The 12,300-nt window shown below is 40.7% G+C and overlaps 1 protein-coding gene across 6 annotated transcripts in view; it reads right to left on the bottom strand.

The window, feature by feature from the left end:
- The window catches only part of NR2C1 (nuclear receptor subfamily 2 group C member 1), a 55,942-nt gene extending 47,113 nt beyond the window's left edge, over positions 1-8,829 (bottom strand). For 5 of the 6 annotated variants that reach the window (XM_036250992.1, XM_036250991.1, XM_036250989.1 and 2 more), the window contains exon 1: positions 2,543-2,589. The gene's annotated coding sequence lies outside the window, so the exon portion shown is untranslated. Of the gene's footprint in view, positions 1-2,542; positions 2,590-8,694 lie in introns of those variants that run through there. The other variant, XM_036250990.1, reaches the window with a different exon arrangement.
- Positions 8,830-12,300: the final 3,471 nt, after the last annotated feature.

Here is a 12,300-nt window from a genome sequence, read left to right as displayed (position 1 = left end):
TGTATTTTAAATCCTCACCTGAGCCCTGTCTGGTTTGGCTCAGCGGTTAGAGTGTCAGCCTGCGTTCCGGAGAGACCCAGGTTCAGTTCCTGCTAAGGGCACATACCTCGGTTGCAGTGTGTCCCCGGCGCTGGTTGGGTCATGCAGGTAGCAACGACTCGATGTGTCCTTTTCACATTGATGTTTCTCTCTCTCTCCCCCTCCCACTCTATCTGAACAAAATAAGGAAAAATGTCCTCGGCTGAGGATTAAAATAATAAATAAAAATAAAAATAAAAAAATCCTCACCTGAGGATATTTTTCTATTTATTTTCAGATAGAGTGGGAGAGGTAGAGGCAGAGAAAGAGGGAGAGGGAAAGAGAGCAACATTGATGTAAGAGACACATTGACTGGTTACCTCCCACACGACCTGACTAGGGTGGGGGATGAACCACAAACGAGGTACATGCCCTTGACCGGAATTGAACCCACGACCCATTGGTCTGCAGGCAAACGCTCTAACTGCTGAGCCAAACCTGCCAGGGCAATTTTTTAAGTCTGAAGCATGAGGCAAGAGAGGCTAGTTGTATTGAAAAGCCACTGGAAATGGTCTGGATGGGCCTGTAAGTTGGGTGGGGTCGAGGGGTCTCAGGACAATCACCAGGGCAGGGTAAATAGTGTTAGCCAGGTTTATGGAGACTCAGATGTGGTGCCTGCCTGCCTGCCGGCTCTGTAGGACAAGGGTGCAGAAAAGGAACAATGGCCTATGCCAGCCCTTCTGACTGGGAGAAAGCTGCCCCTCCAGCTCTCACTCAGTGGCCATCTAGACACTTGAGTCCTCCGCACATATCCTGGTTCTTTTCAAGCTGCGGTCCAGTGCTGGAGCTCAGAGGGAGTGGGTCCAGTAAGTCCATGAACGGGCCCTTTAATAGAAATGCCTGGGACTCCAGCTGTCCTCAGCCTCACTCAGCCTTAATCCCTGCTGGTTTTTATAGCCAGAAGTTGTGAAGATTTGTCTTCTAGGCACTAAAAGCCTGGGCTGGGGGGCCTGGTGTGGGACTGGGACCCACTGATCCTCAAGGGGGACCTCTGCAGCTGAGATATCCCTACTGATGTTTATATACCACACAAGGTGTGGGCCCAGCCTGTTTTGTTTCCACTCTTCCTACCAGTCTTGATGTGGCTTCTTGTTTATATTCTTAGCTGCAGGACTTCCGTTCAGCTCCATTTCAGGTGGTTCTGAATGATGGTTGTTCTGTAGTTTAGTTATATTTTTGATGTGGTTGTGGGAGGATGAATACCGCATTTACCTATGCTGCCATCTTGACCAGCAGCCCGCTCTCTCTATAATCCTATTTTCATCATTACTTACTTATCTCACGAAACCATCTAGGAATACTATACGTATTTTAATATAAAAAGATCCATAAAAGAATTAAAATACACTATACAACCTTGTTCACTTCAGAAAACTTTCACCATTTACAAAAAGAGGCAGACAATCTAAATTACAAATCCTATCCAAACTTATTAAGTTGTACTAAAATTCAGAAATTTCCACAGGATAGTTAGTATTATTCACTTCAACAGACAAAAACAGTAGCAAAGGGGAATAATTATGGAAACTAGTAAGAATGATACAGGGCTTTGGCACAAAAGCAGGTATCTATGAGAGTACATTAGCTATACACTGCTAGGACCACAGAAGAGATGACTTGGGAAAAATTGGATCTAGGATTTCTGATGCTGTCAGGAATTTCCCTACCTCAGCTATTCCCTATGTGTTTTCTTATTTCTGACTTTGTAGTAAAGCACCAGGAAAGGAAAAAATCATCTTCTCAAATTCTAATTTTAAAATCTTGGTAATGGATTCAGATTGGCCTAGCTTAGGTTGTATGCTCATCTCTTGGATTAATCACTGTAGGTGGGGCAGGAAGAGGGAAAGAAAGGTTAATATGATTAACAGTTTCTGTATTTTTAGAAGGCCTATTTACCAAAAGATGGGACGAGCACAGACATGCCTACTGATAAAATCATCATGAGCCAGGCCACCACTCCAATTTGTTACACAGAACCCTTCAACCAGAAGTCCACTGAATACTACTACTAAACTACTCAAAAAGTTTAATTCAGCATTGCCTCCAATTTTCTGCTGTCAGTTCAAGAAATTTCAAGAAGGAAAAGAAATCCCTTATTATTTATAAGATAGTCTATAAAGAGATCTACTTTTGGCTCCTCCCAAATCAAGGTCCTTCTAATTTTTTGCTTTGTGAGTTCTTTAGTAAATGTCAAATTCATTTTTATAGCTATGTTGTTTTAAATAACCTCAAAAGTTTCTACAAAGTTCACAAAATAAAATTAATTCTGATGAATTTTTTCAAGTATACCATAAACACACAAAAATATTTTTTGTTTTCTTTTTCAGTTGGTAAAAAGAGACATAAGAAGTGAGGGCAAGGCAGCTTTGCAATCCTTAATATTAAAAACCTGAGGCCTTGTCTTAAGGCCTGAAGGCTGTTATACTTTTTCATGAAACAAAAGATATTAGGGGTTATGAGTTACCTTAATGTACTGATGATATTCAGAATCTTCTCAATGGGGAAGGTCTACTGATAATTTGAAAAGAATCAAGTATGTTTTGGGTTACCAGTCCAGATTTTACTCCCAGCTTTAAAGGAAAGCTAAAAAATGAGGTGGCTCATAAAAGGGAATTCAGTAACAGGGAAAAGAGATATACAGTCATGTTTTCTAAAGAAAATTAAATTTAAAAGAAATCATTATTCTTAACAGACAAAATATTTTAAAAATAGGCAAATGAGTATGAAATCATGTATCTTGTATGTACATACATACATATATATGTACAGCAGCTATGATATAATACTTTATACAGGTGTCAAAGATACTGCTAATGCTGTAATTCTCTGAAGAGGACTGCTTATCATACACCAAAAACTCTTTTGAGATTCATGTAAACCAATTACACAATAGTTTCTAATGACTTTATTATCATTCATTCATTTCTGTTTCAATTTTATTTTCATTGACAATTTTGACGGTGCTATCCCTTTCCTGCCATCAACATGGATGAATTCAGTGTCCATGAGGACAACTCAAACTACAACCAATCCAGTCTCCAAGTTTCTTGACCTCAAGTCCAGTAACAAACATGTAATTGCTACTTTATATTTTACTGCCAGACTGACCTAACACATATTTAATATTATTTCACTGCTCAATATTTGGGAAAGGCTTCTCTTATTCTATAGGATTTCCAGTGTTATTTGTTAAACCACACATTCTAGCTATACACACTACTTGAATTTAGCATGTTGCTTCATGCTAACATGTTTTTACTAATGGTTTCTCTCTACCACAAATGCTACAGAATCACTAGATCAACATATGCTTGTTTTACAATTTTAACTCCAATTGAAGCAAAAAGGCATGATTTACATATTAATTGAAGCTAAATTGTTAAATCTTCCTAGAAAAGTAACTTTCAATGTGTATCAAAAGCCTTAAAAATGTTCACACTCATTGACCCAGTAATTCAGTCAATATTCTTCTATTCAACCAAAACTTGAGTGATTACTAGGGGACAGGCATTTTTCTAAGTGTCAGTGACACAGGAGTATTAAAACAAACAAACTTCCCCTTGTGAAGTTTATATTTTGGCAAGGTGAACAGAGAACAAACAAATAAACATACAATAATAAATGGTGTAAAGTGGAATGGAGAAAAATAGAGTGGGAACTAGTGACAGAAATTACTCAAGCGGGGGCTGTAATTTTTTAGCTAAATTTATTGGGGCGACATTGGTTAATAAGATTATATAGGTTTTGGTGCAGATTACTATAATATCTGATCAGTATATTGCACTGTGTGCCCACCACCCAGTCAAATCATCCTCTGTCACCATATTTGGCTCCCTCTACCCTTTACTACCCCCTGTACCCCTGTTGTCTGTGTCTATAAGGAGAGTTGCAATTTTCATTATTATTATTTTTAAATTTTCACCCGAGGTTATTTTTCCATTGATTTTCAGATATAGTGGGAGGGAGAGAGGGAGGAAAGGAGGGTGAGAGAGAGACACATCAATTGGCTGCCTCCCTCATGACCCCAACCAGGGCCAGGGATTGAACTGCAATCGAGATTATGTGCCCTTGACCGGAATGGAACCTGTGACTCTTTGGTCCACAGGCCAGTGCTCTAAACACTGAATAGGCCCAGGTAAGAGAGTTGCAATTTTTTTTTTTTTATCCTCACCCGAGGACATTTTTCCATTTTTTGTACAGATAGAGTGGGAGGGAGAAAGAGAGAGGAAGAGATAGAAACATCGATGTGAAAGGGACACATCGAGTGGCTGCCACCGCACGACCAACCAGGGCCGGGGACAAACTACAACCGAAGTACGTGCCCTTAGCGGGAACCGAACCCGGGTCTCTCCGGACCGCAGGCCGATGCTCTAACCGCTGAGCCAAACTGGCCAGGGCGAGAGTTGCAATTTTTAATAAAAGATCAGAGATGGCCTTATTGAGGTGACATTTTAACAAACACAAAGGGCAAATATTTGTGCAAAAAATATTCCCATTAAAATCATGTATCAGTCCCAGCCAGTGCAGCTCAGTGGTTGAGCATCGACCCATGTACCAAGAGGGACATGCAGGAGGTGGCCAGTCGATGTTCTCTCTCATATATGTTTCTCTTTTTCTCTCTCCCCCTTCCTCTCTCTCTAAAAATCAATAAAGAAAAAAAATTAAATCATGTATCAGAAAAATGTTTAATGATGAAGAAAAAAATGATTATGACAAACTAAATGCAAAGATCAAGAAATAAAATTTTTATTTACAATCGATTTTATCTATATAAAACACACAAGGACTAAAAATAAACATTCTCAAATGTTAATGGTGACTTTCCTAGGTGGAGATTTACAGGCCACTTATTTTCTTCTTTATGCCTTTTGAATATCAACTACTGTAATCAGAAAAGCAAGCATCTGTGGCCCACTGTATCTTGTGCCCATTTATTTCCTAAAGTACCTGCCCTGTCCTGGCCGGTTTGGTTCAGCGGTTGGAGCATCGGCCTGTGGACCAGAGAGTCCCGGGTTCGGTTCCCACTAAGGGCATGTACCAAAAAAAATAAATAAAGCACCTGCCCTTATTTGCACAGATGGCTATCTCCAACAGACTTCCAAGGATAAGCACTGTAATTTTTCAATTAACTCATTGTTTTTTGCAATGAACCTCTAGTATTTAACAGTGCCTAGTATTCATATCTGAACTCAGTAAGTATTTACTGAAACAATATCAGGCACTGTGAGATTTTAGGACTTGACAGTAAACAATAAAGACCTCTGCCCCATGGAGCTTGTCTCTTAATGATTTTTCAAAATTACCATGTATTAAATGCCACGAAGCAACCTAGAAGACAGTAATAAAGAGAAAAAGAAATTAGAGGGAGAGGGTTTATATTGGTAGTAGAGTGTCCTGGACCTCGTCAAATCAAAGTTCCAATCTCATTTTTACTAGTTACCAAATGACTACATATCATTTAACTTGAGGCTGTTTCCTCATAAATGAAATGGATTCAATAAAATCTTCTTCAAAAAATTGTTGTAAAAATTCAACATTAGTGAAAGGATGTTTATCAATGGCTAACAGTCTCTTAGAAAGTAGTCCCTGAAAGTTAGTCGAATGAACAAAATGCTCATGAGCAAGAGGAGCTTAGAACACCACCACACTGGAGAGAGAGGGTCTGAAAAAACCTTACAGAAGAGACATCTGAAGTAGGCATTGAAGGATAAGTATTTTTATCAGCCTGAGGGACAAAGCAAAAAGCATGAGGATGTTGCCTTTATTACTCTACACTAATAAACACACAGAAGACACACAGTTCTTTTTTATTTCTGGCCCTGATTTTTTTTTTAACATTTACTGTGATCCCAACTCTATGTACCTTCCCCACAGAAAATAGTATCAGTGGTGCCATCCTTCCATTCAGATTCAAAACTTTAAGTCTGGCCCTGGCCGGTCTGGCTCAGCGGTTAGAGCGTCGGCCTGCGGTCCCGAGAGACCTGGGTTCGGTTCCCGCTAAGGGCATGTACCTCGGTTGCAGTGTGTCCCCGGCTCTGGTCAGTCGTGCGGGTGGCAGCCACTCGATGTGTCCCTTCACGTCGATGTTTCTCTCTCTCTCTGTTCCTCTCTCCCCCTCCTACTCTACCTGAACAAAAAATGGAAAAATGTCCTCGGGTGAGGATAAAAAAAAAACAAAACAAAACAAAACTTTAAGTCTGTGCTCTTTGATTACATCAGATACAGATCATTTTCTTTTCCCAACTTCTGCTCTCCCGGCATTCTTTCCCCTCTAGTCCCACTCCCATCAACTGAATGTAGGCTGTTGTCATTCACAGCAGATTTTGCAAACTTTGTGTTGTGAGCCACATATGGATGGGTAAATTAATTTAAGTCTGAGTATCTTATTTTTAAAATAAAAGAAAAATAGAATAGAAATTAGTGCATCAGGTATAGTGAGAGTAAGAATAGTCAGTCTGCCAAAGACTTGATTTCACTTTAATCTGTTTGTGTGTGTGCGCTGAGTCATGATGCAAAAAAAACGTACTTCTTCCTGTGCTGTGTAGTTAAAATTTTTTGAAAATAAGATATAAAACAGTGTTTCTCATTTTTCCCCCTGGTGGGGTGGATCAAACATCTCTGAAAATCTGATGGAAGTTGAGATTTCCCTCACCAGAAAACACAAGTTCACATTCATTTACACTATAAATGATGGTACGTATATGCTGTATTTCAAGGGGTGTATAAAACCTCCTGTGGCCAGTTCTAGGCCTTCAAGTTAAGAACCTTTTGGGTAAAATTCCAGCTACTGCCAGAATTGAGTTTCCTGAACGTAGAATTAATCTGTGTATATGATAGTCCATAGAAGGCAAGAACCATCTTTACATCTATTTTAAGTCCCCAAAAGGCAAAAACCATCTTTTTGTCAGCAACTTTGACAAGCAGCAATATCTCAGGATGCTTACAGAACTAAACCACATCCTTTGTTTCCTGCTTCAGAACCATCAGTGTCTCGTTAATGGTCAGAGAATCAAGTTTCAGCCGTTCTGGTCTTTATTTCAATATTTACTAAGCCCCTATAACATGCCCGGCACTGTGGACACAAAGGAGAGTTCCTTGATAGTCTGACTTCTTCCTCTGATTTTATCTGCTATCACTCTCAAGAGAGGGTCTCTCTCCTAATAAACCATTCCAAGCTCCTCCTCCTCATTTAAATTCCATCTGACCTTTAAGATTCAGTTCAAATGTGTTTTTAATCCAATCTTTCTAGGTGGGTCCAGCATTTACAGTGAATACTAAGTTGGTAACTAGGATCCAGACTTCTGTAAACTTCTAATATTTCATACAAAATTTTTATGTAACGGTGCATTTTTCTGGAAGGTCAGTCTATGACTTTCATAAAATATTTTGCGGTTGCAGAAGGTCCTATAATGAAAAAAAACGGTCAATAATTACATTTATACTGTTAATTCTTCAGCCCATGCTTTTTTTCCTTTTGTGTTTTCTATTCCCCAAGGGTAGGAATTACACTGTGTGTGTGCACACAGTATTTTGGGAATGTTTGCTGACTTTGATTTGTGTCGCCCTCAAAATCCTTCCTAAAGAATACTGAAATACCCCTGCAAGGAATGATGGCATTCGTTACGTTTTATGTGATCCTTTTAAAAAATTTTTATAAAAATAGAAATACCTTTTAAATCTCCCAACAGCACATATAAGCAAAAATTTAAAAAAGAAAAAAAACCAGCATATACCAACCAAAGCACCACACAGTATTGTTCAAAAACCTCAAAGACGAAGGCCTACTTACAACTTCAGAGGCACAAAAATTCTAAAGGCCTTACTTTCGATTCATTTTGCCTTTCCTTTCCAGTTATTTCTTTTTAAACAGACTGACCTACTTAGTGAAGACAACCTGGCAACATCTGCAATTCATAAAACGCTATCTGCAGAAGCTGAAGGCAGAGTGTCTTAACAAAAGGGCTGGTGGAAGCTTGGCCATGCCGAAGCGCAGCGAGCACCTGGGTCGTTCCATTTGATTTCTCTCCGAAGGCAGCGGCTACTCGCGCCCACTTGTTGTGCAAGCGGAGGGCGTTACTCCGTCCCTCCCGTGTAAGCAGGAGAACCAGTAAGGGGCCCTCAGTGAAAGCGACCCAGGCCTCGGCTCGGGCTACCCGGGGCGAGGGCCGGCCTGTCCGAGTCCCACCGGCCACCAGCCCCAGGGTGCGCGGCTCCCAGAGGCGGGGGAAGTGGCAGCGGCGCCCAGACGGAAGCTTTTCCTGTAGTTGAAAGGTCAGAGGCACCACGGGAGACGCTGCCGTGCGCGCCGAGCCGCTCGCGGACTCCCTCCAGAGCCCCGGCTCGGCGCCGCTCCGGGCTCCGGACCCCGGACCCCAGGGCTCCCGGCCCCAGCTCCGGCCGCGGCCTTTCTCGGAGCCCCGCGCGCTCGGCCCCGCCACTCCGGCCACTCTCCGCACTCCCGGCCCAACCCGAGCCACCCGCCGCGGAACTGCCAGGCGGGCCAGTCCCACCGGCTGAAGTCGGCAGGCTGTTACGGGACTCTGGGGGTGCGCCGGGTGGCAGTTGGGAGAAGAGGATCCCCCCGCCCCCCTTTTCCCCACACCCGACACTTCTTACCGGCTTCTCCGCCGAGCTACGTCCTGCACCGGGCGTGGTCCGGCCGGTCCCGCTGCGGCGGCTACAGGGGGGCACCGGGTGGAGACAGCTTGGAAAAGGATAAAAGGGGAAGGAAAGAAAAGTGGGGGCAGGGAGCTTTCTGAGTTTGTGTATTTGGGGGGGGGTCAGAGTTCGTGACCTCACTCTCTGCTCCGTGGTACGCGATCCCGTCCGCGCTTGCGCGAGTCGTGTGGCGAACAGGCGAGAGGTCGTGACGTTCCCTGGGTGGAGGGATGAAAGAACCTAGCCTCTCGAAATCCACTGCCCCCTAGCGGCGAGGAGGGAGACTGCCCCACCATCGCTGTGCGTCCAGGTCGGGGACTTGTACACCCAAAAGCAGTTCAAGGTTTGAAACAACGTGTCAGGTTGGAGTAATGAAATAATCTCATCAATTTTAGACAGTTCTACTTCTAACTTGTGGGAAACTGGACTCTGTTATAGGCTCTTGTACTCTAACGTAAGTCTGGGTAGATCTCAGTACGGTATTTAAAATTCCCTTCAATGATACCACAAACGGGTAGAATCCTGTACAGTAAGGCAAAGTTTTACTTATCAGCTCTTGAGAGTAAATAATTATAATTGCCAAATGGTGTAAGGATATAATCACTTAGGATGTAAGATTCTAGAAGGCTGGTGTTTGTCTGATTTGTTCATCCGTGTATTCCCAAGCCTATAGGACAGTGCCTGATGGTCAACAAAAACTTGTGAAATGAAGAGGTACTGATGGAACATCACATTCCGACAGTGACCGCCTGTGGCAGCAGGATGTGGCGGGAAGAGCTGTCCTGTGTGCAGAGTACCTGCTATGGTTTGGCTCTTGTGGCTCAGCTGGTTGGGTGTTATCCTGTGCACCAGGAGGTTTGATTCCTGGTCAAGGACACATGCCAGGGTTTCAGGCCCAATCTCCCATAGGGAGCCTGCAGGAGGCAGCCCATCAATGTTTCACTCTCTCCCTTCCTCTCTAGCTAAAAATCAATGGAAAAATATCCTTGGTGAGGATTAACAACAAAAAACAAAAACAAAAAGTTGAAAGCTAAGAAAACATTCAAAGGCAATCTGAGACTTTCCTCTATTCTCAGTGCATAATATGAGTGCTTATAGTGAGATGCTTGTGGTTACCCCTTATCATCCAATTAATTCATTTAAGTTATAATAAGTTGACTTTTTTCAATGTGGAAGTAGAAGCCATTTGGGGAATATCATTTGTGGGTGAAGAACAACATCCCCTAATTATGCTTCAGGAAAACAGGACAGTGTGATTCATCTTTAAATGTGACTCTGAAAAAACTAAGGTTTAAAGAGAACAAAAGAAAAATAATATAAAAATTATGCTTTAAAAAGACATCATCACACCAAAAGTAGATAAATTTATTTTGTATAAATATAATACATATTAACATTATTTACAATGCTAACATTTGATTTATAAAGGATCTATATCTCTATATTGACAATAAGATACAGACTATTATCACTTTAAGTAAAAAGTGTTTCTAGAAATTCATAAGTCATTTTAAAAAATAACATTTCAAGATTGGTTTTTAAGATGCTAAGACAAATATATATATATATATATATATTTTAAAAAGCCTGCCCCCTTCAAAACTCTGCCCCCAGCAAAAAAAAAAAAAAAAGGGAATTTGACGTATTGATGTTTTTAAAAAATTTACTACCACCTTTATCTTAAAAAATAAAAAAAAAACTAGAAATTATCTCTTAAGGGGGGAAAAGTTGTAGGTGAGATTTTCCTTTAGAGAATAACTTTAAAAGTGGCATAGGCTCCTGACTATCCCCTGCATACAAGGCACTCTGCCAGATGCTGAGGTGGAATCTCAAATGAAAAAGATACAGTTGCTGTTCTCAAGGACAGAATGTGATAAATACCGTAAGAAAGTTTGTTTACAAGCTAAGGGCTATGGGAACATAACGGAAGAAAAACCTAGATCTAGTCTGATGACACAGGGGAGAAGGAATAGGGAAAAGAAGGACTAGGATCAACTTCACAGAGAAGTCTTGGATAAATAGACAGAAATGGGGGTGGAGGAGATAATGAGAAAACAAAAAACAGTGAACAGAGAAAGGTTGGGTTGTAGTTAGCTGGAATATATGATACTTGATGAAAAGTGTTCTATGCCAAGCCACTGGGAAGCCAATGGAAGTTGAAAATCAGGCATGAAACTAGAGCTATGCTTTAGAAGATGGTTTTGGCAGTGTTTAAACTGGGACCATGCACGGAAGACACTGGAATTAGAAGAAAAGTTATTCCAATTGTTGGGAAGAGGTAACAAAGACTTGAGCCAGGGTCTATGCAACAATACAAGAGCAATGAAGATGGAAAGGATACAAGAGCAATTGCAGAGGGCCTTGTTGAGACTTGGAGTCAGATTCTGGAGCCTAGAATGATGTTTTTCCATTACAGAAGAAAATAAAGAGATTTGAATGAAAAGAAAGTGAATTGAGTTTTAGTGATGTAAAGTTTAAAATGTTTAAGAAGGACTCTTGTGTAGATGTCCAACAGGCAGTTGCAAATGTGGCCTTGCAGGATGGTGGAATGTGTAGGTCTAAGATCTGAGTTATAAAGAGGGCATTTTGGGGGCTGTAGTTGAGATGTAGATGACAAGAATCTTGTCCTCACTTGTAGAAGAAACAAATATTCAAACAATATTTAACAAATATTATCTTTGAAAAGGCATAGGACAGGTATTTTGTGAGAAATCGATACATTAGACATAGCATCTGCCTGCAAGGAGTGTACAGTACAATAAGAGAAATAGGATTTACTTCTGGAAATCCCAGTGATTACATTTGACTACACTGTATCTCAAACTTCAAAAACAGTACAATGAAAGCACACTCCAAGACATATCAACATATGCTGTGATAACATTTACATTTTAACTAAATTACTAATACTTGGCTTTTCCTATTTCTGGATATATAAAATATACATTTGGCTAACAAAACACTTTAATGTTGTGTTCTTCACTTAGTTGTTTCATTACATCTTTATATTAAAGGTTGCTCTGATGATCTCATTTTAAGAAATGCCACTACATACTCAAAAAATCAACTGCATTTGATTGAAGAAAGAATTAAGTATTTTGAGCAACAGATTATATAGGAGTATACTGGGTACATTACGGAACCGGGGAAAAAAGGTGGGAGTAAAGACCAGAAATGTGGAATGATCCCAAAAATAATCAATCTCATTTTTCTAGGATTCTGGTGGTCCCTCTGCATTTACAGCGGCCACAGATAAAGGAGGAACACTGGTTGGGGACATGCACTAAGAATGCCAGCCTTTCCCTAGTTCAACCTGGCATCTCTTATCTAGGTTACTTTCAGAATCCTTTTTGTCTTAACTTTATAACTAATCGTCTTTCTTCTCCTTATGAATAAAAGGACATACTTGAAAAGGGTTTGATCGAAGCACATGTATCAATCAGTGTAATAAATATAGTATTCTTAGAATCTAAATACTATTTATACTATCTCCTCATTTATAGAATGCACCCAATATATCATTTTTTTTCCTCTAAAAAATTAGCTATGAGATATTTTCAAAGT

This window comes from Molossus molossus, unplaced genomic scaffold (genome assembly GCF_014108415.1).
Source record: "Molossus molossus isolate mMolMol1 unplaced genomic scaffold, mMolMol1.p scaffold_m16_p_10, whole genome shotgun sequence".
Taxonomy (NCBI): Eukaryota; Metazoa; Chordata; class Mammalia; order Chiroptera; family Molossidae; genus Molossus; species Molossus molossus.
The sequence above is the reverse complement of the archived record's forward strand: the minus strand, read 5'-3'. Positions and strand labels throughout refer to the sequence as shown.